The sequence below is a fragment of the Lithobates pipiens genome, unplaced genomic scaffold (genome assembly GCF_037356315.1).
Source record: "Lithobates pipiens isolate NorthernLeopardFrog02 unplaced genomic scaffold, aLitPip1_a1.2 Scaffold_1, whole genome shotgun sequence".
In the NCBI taxonomy this organism is placed as follows: domain Eukaryota; kingdom Metazoa; phylum Chordata; class Amphibia; order Anura; family Ranidae; genus Lithobates; species Lithobates pipiens.
In genome coordinates this window covers 17977375-17988330 of record NW_027507685.1, presented here as the reverse complement: position 1 = coordinate 17988330, position 10956 = coordinate 17977375, and the positions used below count along the sequence as shown (strand labels likewise).

At 36.8% G+C, this 10956-nt stretch overlaps 1 non-coding gene across 1 annotated transcript; it reads right to left on the bottom strand.

The window, feature by feature from the left end:
* Nucleotides 1-1600: 1600 nt before the first annotated feature.
* On the bottom strand, nucleotides 1601-1719 carry LOC143989005 (5S ribosomal RNA). Its single transcript, XR_013276956.1, has one exon. It is a non-coding gene; the product is annotated as a 5S ribosomal RNA (ribosomal RNA).
* Between the last annotated feature and the right edge of the window lie 9237 nt (nucleotides 1720-10956).

Genomic DNA, 10956 nt, shown 5'->3' with positions numbered 1-10956 from the left:
AATTAGAAGAGCTAGAAGAATTTTGTTGTTAGATGCTATGTTTAGAGACTAATAACTCAACATCATGCAGTATGTAATTTTGTGTCTCTGCAGAGATAAAGCAAATGTATATTTTGCACACAGTGAGGTTGCTTTTGTAAAACTGGAGAGTGCAAAATCTGATGCAGCTCTGCATAGAAACCAAGCAGCTTCCAGATTTTTCTTTGGTCAAAGCTTAACTAAACCAGCTGAAGTTAGGAGCTGATTGGCTATCATGCACAGCTGCACCAGATTTTGCACTCTCTAGTTTTAGTCACTTAAACCCCCTGTTTATTTTTCCTTTCTCTTCGATTAGGGTTAACATTATTGGCCCTCTGGCTTATCCCCAGAAGCTGGTTGCTCTTCAAAACTTTAGGGTTTACAGATGCATTTCGTGTAAGCTTATCCAACTCAGATATTTTTTACTTTAGCTGTATATAGGGTCAGTGAAAAAATGGAGTGCTATTGAGCATGCATTCATATAATAGCATAAACACGATCATGCATTCATATTATACAACAGCTCCAAAGCGTTAATATTCATGTTTTATTAAAAATAGTTGTTGATCTTACAACTGAGCCATCCTCCTAAAGTATGAACCGGGCCAACAGTGAACACATTCCTACCATCCATTGTATTATTATAATAATGATCCATGTGTGAGCCCACTATAGTGAGCTAATTATAGTTTGACCAAAGCGTTCCAACTTGCTGCAGTACATAATTTGGATAGTGGCAAGGAACATAATGCACGTGTTCATACCAAACAATAAGCATGGATTCTTGAGTCGTACACTTTTTATTGTCCATATTGGTTTTACACCCTTGTCATAGGACTACATAAAAACTGTGTAAGAAGAAACACAGATTTTTAGAGATTCTCATCATAGCTTTCCTAGACCTATGGTGCTCACAGGAACACCATCATAGACAGGCTAAATGAGACCTCATTTGTTCAAATCATAAGGTTCCCTTGTGCAAGGCAGAAATTGATTTTGATAATTATTATTTAGTCAGCCTAACCTGGATAGTCAGCATTTAGGATGGTAGGGGTTGTCTTTTGGTGACTGTATGTGTCCACATATGCAATTATATGGTTGCTTCTATTACTGTCTGTACAATCCCAATATCTGCAGTACCAAATAGAAAGAGTCCAGACTTTAAATATGGGAAAATATAACAAGCATTGACTATCAAATGATGCTTGAAAAATACACTAAATTAGGGCCCATTTGAACTTCCTGTGCCATTATGATTACATTGTGTAATAAAAGTAGCTGACCATAATTGTATTAGGTTATGTTTTCTAAAGATGCTTACCACTGTCCTCTTTGAAAAAACAATATATCATTTTCTATTATGTTTGTTTTCCCCAGCATCAAGTAGGTTACACAACAATCAGGAAGCATGTTTCTGTTAGCTGATTGGTGCACAAATGAAAGTCTAATGTACTTATCAAATTATTTAATGAATGTCTAAGACCACTAACTTCAATGCTGACAGTCATCAAACCAGTTATAGATCTGTTTTGGGTAGCTGTATTTTTTTTTTCTGTCCATGTATTTTTATTTTTATTTTTTTAGCCTACAGCACCTGGTATTCCCAGGTGGTCCCCCATCCAGGTACTAACCAGGCCCAGCCCTGCTTGGCCTCCAAGGTCAGATGAGATTGGGCGTGTTCAGGGTGATGTGACTGTAGGCCAATTTGTACATGTATTTATATGTATTTACCTTTTTCTTTTTCATATTTAATATGCCTGAGCTTGTGTATAAATATATAACTCCCTTTGAAATTAGATTCTTACTCATCTGTTACCATATGTAGCATCTCATCTTACTAACCCCCATCGCCACCACCATTAGCTCCATGGCAATCAAATACTTTTATTATTTTTTTATTTATGAGCCTGAAAGGGAGAGGCTTTGGACTGAACCAATACAATGTAATTTTATGTTTTTATGCTTCATAGCTCCATAGAAAAATCCAAGAGGAATATTTTATTTACAAAAAACAATAGACAAGTGCAAGTGTTCTCCATAACAACTACCGTAGTCAGCATGTTTTTATGTGGTGCAGGCTATAGAATGAAAGCAAACATCTGCCATGCGACAGATGAAACCTTTGCATGTCACTTTTGTTGTTCCTGAAAATACTAACATTATATCAAGCTAAATTTTTAACTTCTAGTATCCCTACTGCCCCAAGTTTTTTGTATTTGGTTCAAATCCTAAATGTATTAGAGCCTTATATATCTAGTAATTAAATCCCACATACGGGGTTGTCTTTTTGAGAAGCACATAACCACTTTAAAGTAGACTCTTCTGAAGAGTGTGTTGTGATAGTTACATGATTTGTGTCTGTAGTGAGGCATTTGCAGTCATGTCATAGGTGCTGCTAATATCCCGTGTGTTTTAGATTAGATTAGACTATTGTTGTAGTATTTATTACATTGATGCAGGGAATGTCCCAGATAACTTTTACAGGAAGTGTAGTTGCTAAGGAAAAATGTGTGTTTAATGATAAAGCACCAGCAATTGTGATGTCAGAATTCATTTTTTGGCCATTTTGATCTTCAAGAATTGTCATATTTCTAAGAAATAACCTTTACAGGTTTGCACTGTGTCAAAATGACTATGTCCTGTGTTTTCTACCAGAATGTTACGGGGATACGTTGCACCATTAACTATCTTACAGTATGTCACTAGTATGGTGACACAGAAAGTTGAATGTAAGCACTAAAAAACCTGCCACTTGGGAGCAGATGTTATTTGATGTATTAAAGAAGACTAAGCCCTTGTACACACGGTCGGAGAATCCGTCGGAATGTGTCCTATCGGACCGTGTTGTCGGATAATCCTACTGTGTGTGGTATGCATCGGACTGTTTCCATCGGAATATCCGTCGGACCAAATTTTCAAACTTGCTGGAAATATTTTCCGACAAACTGGTCCGATAGGACATTCTCCGATCATGTGTAGAGAATTCCGATCGGACAAAGCGCCACGCATGCTCAGATCAAATTCCTACAGCAAAGCTATTGGCTACTAGACTGAACGTAGTCCCATCGTAACGAAATTACGTCATCATCGGATTTTTTGACAACTTTGTCCAACCGTGTGTATGCAACAGTTTCGGACAAGATCCGATGGACAAAATCCGACGGATTTGGTTGTCGAAATGTCCGACCGTGTGTACAAGGGCTAAGAACTCCCATCATGTATGTTCAGAAGGGTGGGGCTTCCCAAAGCTTTAAAAACATGGTCCTCAACCCTTAGTAAACCTTTCGCAATAGGCAAATACAATGAAAGATGCAGAGTTAATTTTTGTAATAAAGATATATCAGGTTTTTTTTCAATTATATAGCAAACATTTGATGAAATTCTAGAAATTATACAGTTTCTACCTGTTTGCTGAAAGCTTTCTGCGAACGTCAACAAATATAGATGAAAATCATAGAGCTCCCAAGCAAGTGGTTGGGAACTACTGCCCTAGAGAGTGATGGGGACATATGTCAGCCATCTGAGAATTTGAGGTGATTGATTTTATAGCCTTCAGGGCACCCAACTTTGGGGGAAATAATTTGGCCCAGTGTTAATCCATATGCCATTCCTTCTTTAATATTAATAATCTGCATATATGCAGAACAATCTTTTTTCATATGAAACGTATTGAGGTAACTATGGTAATATGCGAAGATATTACAAAATGGTTCTGTGCTGAAGCCAGCTTTTATATTTACATCACCAAGTACTGCCATTAATCTTGGGTTTGGAAGTAGGACTTTTCTCATAGTTTTTTTAACTTATGTATAAAGACTGTTTTTAGAAGAAACATTTTTATACTGCAGTTTTAATATTTATGTTTGATAATGTAATGTTCAGCTGAATCTGACTCTTTTTCAGGGCAGTTTTTATTTGTGTGTTTGCAGGGATAAATAAAAGAGAAGGGGGCTTGGGGAGGGGGGGGGGGGGGGGTTAGTGTGATACTAGGCCTTTGGGAATATTTAAGCTGCATATTTATGAGGTAGTGAATGTGTATTTTATCAAACATTCATTGGTGGTAAATTAATCACCATTCTTTAACGCACCTGCAGTGAATGTTTGGTAAATGTTAGATTCACTTCTTTATAGATATGCCTCCTATGAAAAAACATGGGATGTCATGTACAATTTTTTAGCATATGTTTGCTTTCCACCAAATATAAATCTCCCAAAACTTAATTCTGTTTTGCAAACTGTTTGCCAAACAGTTGTTTCAGTGCTTAAAAATTTAAAATTCTGCTTTTTTTTATAATAATGGACTGTAGCATTCTGTGCAGCAGCACAGAGCAGGGTCTATCCCGCCAGCTTTCTTTTAAATTGTGCAGTCTTACAACTAACAAAAAATAGCATTAAAGATACACTTACTCTGTATTACCCTTACTGTGTAGTTTTTCTACTTCGGACAATTGTGCATTCCCTTTTTACACTAAAGTAAATTATTCTTAAAAAGAATACAAAACTAGTTAGAAATTTAGCATTTTAATAAGCGAGTGAGGAATTATATTGTTCTTGAGTCTTCAGATTCTGCAAACATGATATTGCTACCAAACATTCAAGAATAAAATAAAGCCATTTTGAAGTCCACTAAAACTTTATGCATAAATATTTGTGCCATATTTTGTATGTGAAACCCCAATCCTGAATTAAGAGTTCTGGATGTTTGAGAACCATTTTATTTTGATGACCCATATTAATGGTCACAGATTAATATTACCAATCTGGACACTGAAACTATATTTGACTCCTAAAACCTACTGTTGTATTTCTTAAATGTTTAGGTATTTCATATGTAGTGGGCACTGATTCAAATATGAAAAGAGCTGATGAATTTCAGATGAGGGGTTGAGCCAAACTGTTCTCAATGTATCATGATGTAATATAGCGCAGCTTGAAGCCAATGATTTCTTGCTAAATGTATACAGCACATGCATGGTATTTGATAATTATGTCTCAGTCCTGGTGCGTTTGCTTTTTTTAATTATTTTTTGGTGGTTATTGCCCCTTGTGCTGCTAGATGGAATCCCACACACACACACTGCAGAGCAATGACTTTGGGCTCCATATGGAAGCAGGGGGGTAAAATAACATTTGTTTGCCATCTAAACTGTACAGCAAAGCTTTTTATTGATGTTTAAAAAGAAAGAAATTAGGAATAGCTGTAGTTAGGATTCAAGTACTTAGTCGATTAGTGGGTGTAACTTTATAGAAGTGTAGCGTATTCTTTAACAAGACTTATGGGGTGCATGCATGAAAATGTGCAGTGCATTTCTTCATACTACTGGTAACAAATAGGGTTTTCTCACTTGACTTTTTCATGATTGTCTTTCAGATGAGTTGGATTATTATAAAAGCATTGCTTGGTACTGTATGTAGTCTTAGACCGTTGGTTTTTATTCTAGGATTTTATTCTTGACTGCTAAAGGAGCAGAGGGACATATACTTGGGTTATGGTGGATATTACGATAATGGATAATGTGAATGTAAAAAGAAAAAAAAGATTTTTTCTGATTGTAAGACAAGAATCATTTGTTGAAGTATAAAGTTTGTACCAAGCCACAGCCTCAAGTTAGGGTATGTACAGATGTGCTCTTTGAATATTTAGGCTATATTCGTTCACTGCCTGTTAAATGGATTTCAACTGAAAGTGTAAATTAAGTTCCTTTAAGCACTATGTAGAAAGCATCAGCATTACACATGAGAGTACCTACTAGAAGGAACATGACCTACAGCCCGGCATTGAGCATTATCATGAGCCTTACTAGGTATATTTTACAGCTTAATTAAACTCTGTAAATGAAAGTTCATAGAAAAAAATACTACAGACAAAGATTTGTGTGTATATACTCTTAAATACAGCTGTCTGTGGCTTGAAAAAACATTTATCCAATCTTACTTACACAACTTATTTCATGATCCAATGACATGTGCAAGAAAATACAGATTCATTAAACAAAGGAAATTAATCTAAAGGATCATTTTGTTGTTTGAGGGAGACCATTACACTAATGAAATCTTTATTTGGTGCAAGGGCTGATCTGTTTAGTGAACATGAACTCTGTATTCTAAAAATTATTCAGCATATGAGTTGTAGAAATATTCGTTTCTTACAGCTATCAACACAGTGGTGTGCTTATTATGATTTGACTATATGTAACACATGAAAGCAATTTGATTTAATTTGAAACAAACTGTCCCTCTTATTATCTAACAAAGTTACAGAGAGAGGTGCATGCATTTATATTATAAATATAGAACAGTGACATTTTTAGCAGTTAATATTTTATCTATGGTGCATGCAGGTGACATCATATTGTCTGATGCAGATGTGCTCAACCATTTGTGTGTTGAAATCTCAGGAGTGCCATTTTTATCACTCCAAACATGAGAATATGCGGTCCTCCATTTATTATTATAACTTAAAATAATGTGTAAACCCCCAAAAATTAATGTGGGGCTGAGGCCCATTGGGTGTCCTCCTTAAGGTTGATGTGTTGAGTGAATTTAGATGTTATTAGGACCTATAACCCAGGTTCATTGCCAAACAGTGGGAAACCCAGCACCTCGTATATTCACAATAACATTGCAAGTCTACGGTAATACAATGGCTATTTTACCCATATGTGCTTCTGTATGCATCTTAGGGATTTACCACTCAAACAGGGCCCCAAGCTAGTGACAGACACAGAGTTCAAACCAAAATGAAGGTGCACAAACACATTGGGATGTCAAGGAAATATGCTGCTTCAGTTGGTCTAGCACCTGGCAAAGGCCTAGACTTATTTAAGAAGACACGGCAAAATGAAACAATGATGTGCATTACAGTGACCCATGGCAACCAGCAAGAAATTAAAGGTATAACAGTGTTGGAAGGATTTTAATCCACTGCAATGGATAATGACACTTTGCTCGTTATTGCTTGCCAGCTCCCAACAAAGTGAATTTAAAGTGAGTGTAAACCCTTATTTTTTTTTAAAAACAAGCATGCTTTACTTACCTGCTCTGTGTAATGATTTTGCACAGAGCAGCACATACAGTATCTTCTTCCTGAGTCTCTCACACACAATCCTGGCTCCTTCGCCCTGCTGAGTGCCCACTATAGCAAGCCACTCACTATGGGGTCACATGTGAAGGCCCCCCCCCCCCCCCAGAGCTGGCTTTGCATGTCCATAGAAAAACAAAGTGCAGCTTAACCCCACCCTCTGTTCCCTCCTCACTGGCTGAGATTGACAGCGATAGGAGCCAATGCTCCCTGTGCTGTCTCTGAGCCTATGAGGAGGGAGAGATCCACTGCTCTTGTGCATATCGCTGGATCGAGATCGGGCTCAGGTACATATAAAGGGAGGTTGGGGGGGGGAGAGCTGCACTCAGAAGATTTTTTACATCACTGCAGGTAATAAAAAAACTTTCAGCCTTTAGGACCACTTAAACTGTAACTTTGAAATGCACGGATTTTAGATGGCATAGACACTGCCAGCAGAAGCAGCTTTTGGCTTCTCAGATGAGCATGACATCAGCATATATGGGTGTTTTTTGGACATAAGAACCAAATCAGTTGATTCAATAGGTATTGAATATTTTGATAAAAATGTTTGGGGACTGCACAGGATTTCTTTAATCTTGCAGCAACAAGCCATATATTACTTTTTTTATCCTACAAAGCACAAAGGGCTTCATGCTTAAAAATATCTAGGGGTAGACTGGTATTTTTTTTTTTTTTTTTTGCCAATAGCAGACATCTATTCCTATACTTCATTGGAAGCATAAAAGAATATAATTGATTGGTTGCAGGGACAACAGGAACTATTTTTCCTGCAGATATATTTTTTTTTTTTTACATAAAGCCCAATAATTTAAAATGAGTTGCTGCAGGATGCAATGTATCTATTTATTAACATGTTATTGAATATCCTTTTGTATTTGGCAAAAGTGGTGTTTTTATTAAAAAAAAACAAAAAAACAATGTGTACTGTTTTACATACTAATCTTGTTAAAATAAAACCGAATTTCACCTCTGTACTAATAAATCTTTGTATGGATTTCTTAGACATAACAATTTTCAGACCCTAACCTATGCACCTTTGTAATGTTTCTGCCCTCACTGCTACCTAATAGAATGTTTCATATTATATAACACTATTCAGCAGAAAATGTTCTCCTTTTTTATAGTTTTTTTTTTTTTTTCTTTTTATATGAGCCTTTTTTTCTCATTGCCATGTAAATTTTGAATATGTGTGTAAACTCATTTACAAAAAAATAAATAAAATTTGCTTTAAGATGTTTCTTGTTTTTATGTTCTGTTCTGTTGCATTAGGCAATGCAAGTTAATTAGCACTATTTTATCTTTTGGGTTCATCGGAATCAACCAGCTTTTCTTTTTTTTTTTTTTTTTTTGTATCAGAAGTATGTAATCAGAAAGTTCCCAATACCACTACAAAAGCTGCCTCCTTGGATGCTCAAATAGAATCTCTAACCATCCACATAAGAAAGGAATGTGTGCGTGTGTGTGTATATACATTTGAGCTATTGAACTCCGTGAACAGAGATCAAGGGGGTACAGGGAGCACCTGTAAATATATGAACAGTAACCAAGAGCCCCCCTTTGCTGAATGACAAAATTGCTAAATATCATTCTGAAAAATGCAATTTATTGTATTTTTAGCTCCTTGAATTATTATGACTTAACAAAGAAAGTATAGAAAACAAGATAAGGTCTGGTGTCACCACTAACACACCTCCATCCCTGTAATATGCAACAAAAAAAGAGAAAATTTTGCCCTGGGACTTTAGATGAGGCGAGCAACACTAAGCCAATATGGGTGTTCAGTGAAAGACAAGCTGCAAAGGAATCCATGCAGTGCTAAACCTCCAAGTTATACCCAGGAACATTTATTGGCTTAGTGGTGCTCACCTCATCTAAAGTCCCAGGGCGAAATTTTCTTTTTTTTTTGTAACAAAGAAAGTGTGTATGTACAAACTACTATATATTGCCTTAATTCAGTAGACAACCTGATTTGTAAATTTTAAAGGCAAAGGAAAATGTGTGCTTGGCCCCTAGAAACCATTACATACATACTTAACATAGCCAAAGTAAAAAAAATCATAATGCCGCGTACACACGACAAGACTTTTCGAGGGACTAGGTCCGTCAGACTTTCGACGGAGTTCTGACAGAGTTCTGACGGACTTTCCGAATGAACGGACTTGGCCACACACAATCACACCAAAGTCAGACGGATTCGAACCTGATGACGTACGACGGGACTAGAATAAGGAAGTTCATAGCCAGTAGCCAATAGCTGCCCTTGCGTCGGTTTTTGTCCGTCGGACTAGCACACACACGAGCGGATTTCTCGGTAGGAACTGGGTCCGGCGGAAAAATTTGAAACATGTTCCATTTCTAAAGTCTGTCGGATTTTTGCAAATCAAAAGTCCGCTGCAGCCCCCACACGATCGAATGGTCTGCCGGAATCGTTCCGTCGGACCTATGATGTCGAAAAGTCCGGTCGTGTGTACGCGGCATAACTGTGACCATGATCCAGCTTCAAGAGCCTTTGTGTGTGTCTAAATGCCACCATCGATTTCGTTTTCAGAAATTAAAATGTACCGTATTTAAATGACCATTGATCGGGGTAGTGTAGTAGTATAAAGAAAGCCTCTTTACATTTCCTAAGCTTTTTTTTTTGTTTTGTTTTGTTTTAGAATCTGCCTAGGAATGGCATGTAAGCCACATCAAAATTACAAACATTTCAAGCTTTCAAGTCAATTGGGGATTTCAGGATTCATAGCATCATTTTAGGTGACCCAGAGGCCAAATGTCCTAGTAAATATTCATGAAACTCCTTTCCCATATGTCAAACACTTACATTATGATAGGAACTCTGCAGACAGACAGTTGCTGGAAGAAAGTGATATAAATATGTTACTACAGCTGTTCAGTGATTCACAAATGTTCCGCAACAAATGCAAGGCTATTTAAAATAAATAAGGTTACCTCTTGGAGATCTCAATGATACTTTTGTTGGTGAAGAAAGCAGAGCATGTTGATTGAATGTTAGACTAGACATGCACATTTGCAATCTAAATTTCATATGTTTTGATTGGTGTTTTTCACACGCAAGGCTCAATACAATAACATGTACCACATGCTATTTACCATAAACAAATAATTATTTTAAGCCATATGATGGTGGTTTTTAGCTCCCATTGGTTCTTGTTTATGAAAATATCAGTTGTAATGGGGAATAACACTTGCTATAGCTCACTAAATTAAAGTGTTAATAAACCTACAACAGGAAAATCAGTCTGTATATGCATTAAAGCATGACTGTTATACTCAACGTGGAACTTAAGGGGTTAATTCACTGCAATGTGTCCGTTTGATCATGTCTTCTCTGATCCTCCCCTTCTTTCACTGTCCCCCATCCATTTCCTTATAAGACAAAGCTTTAGGAGTCACTCTGCACATGCTCAGTTTGATAGATTGCTAGAGAGTTTTTTTTTCCCTTGGGCGAGTGGGTGCATGTGATTGTCCCAAGGCCAATCAGCTCTATCCAGAGGTTCGGGGGTCCTACAGCCTCATAGGACACTTAGAGTAGAATGAAAAGTCCTCCTACAAGCTTTAACCAGAGACTGATAGAAATCATAAGACTGCTATATACTGCTGATGAGAAAAGGCATTTAGCTGTTTATATTTACTAAAATAGTTGTGTTCCCATGTTCTATGTACTATGCAAGGCCAGATACAGTATCTCACAAAAGTGAGTACACCCCTCACATTTTTGTTAATATTTGATTATATCTTTTCATTTGACAACACTGAAGAAATTACACATTGCTACAATGTAAAGCAGTGAGTGTACAGCTTGTATAACAGTGTAAATTTGCTGTCCCCTCAAA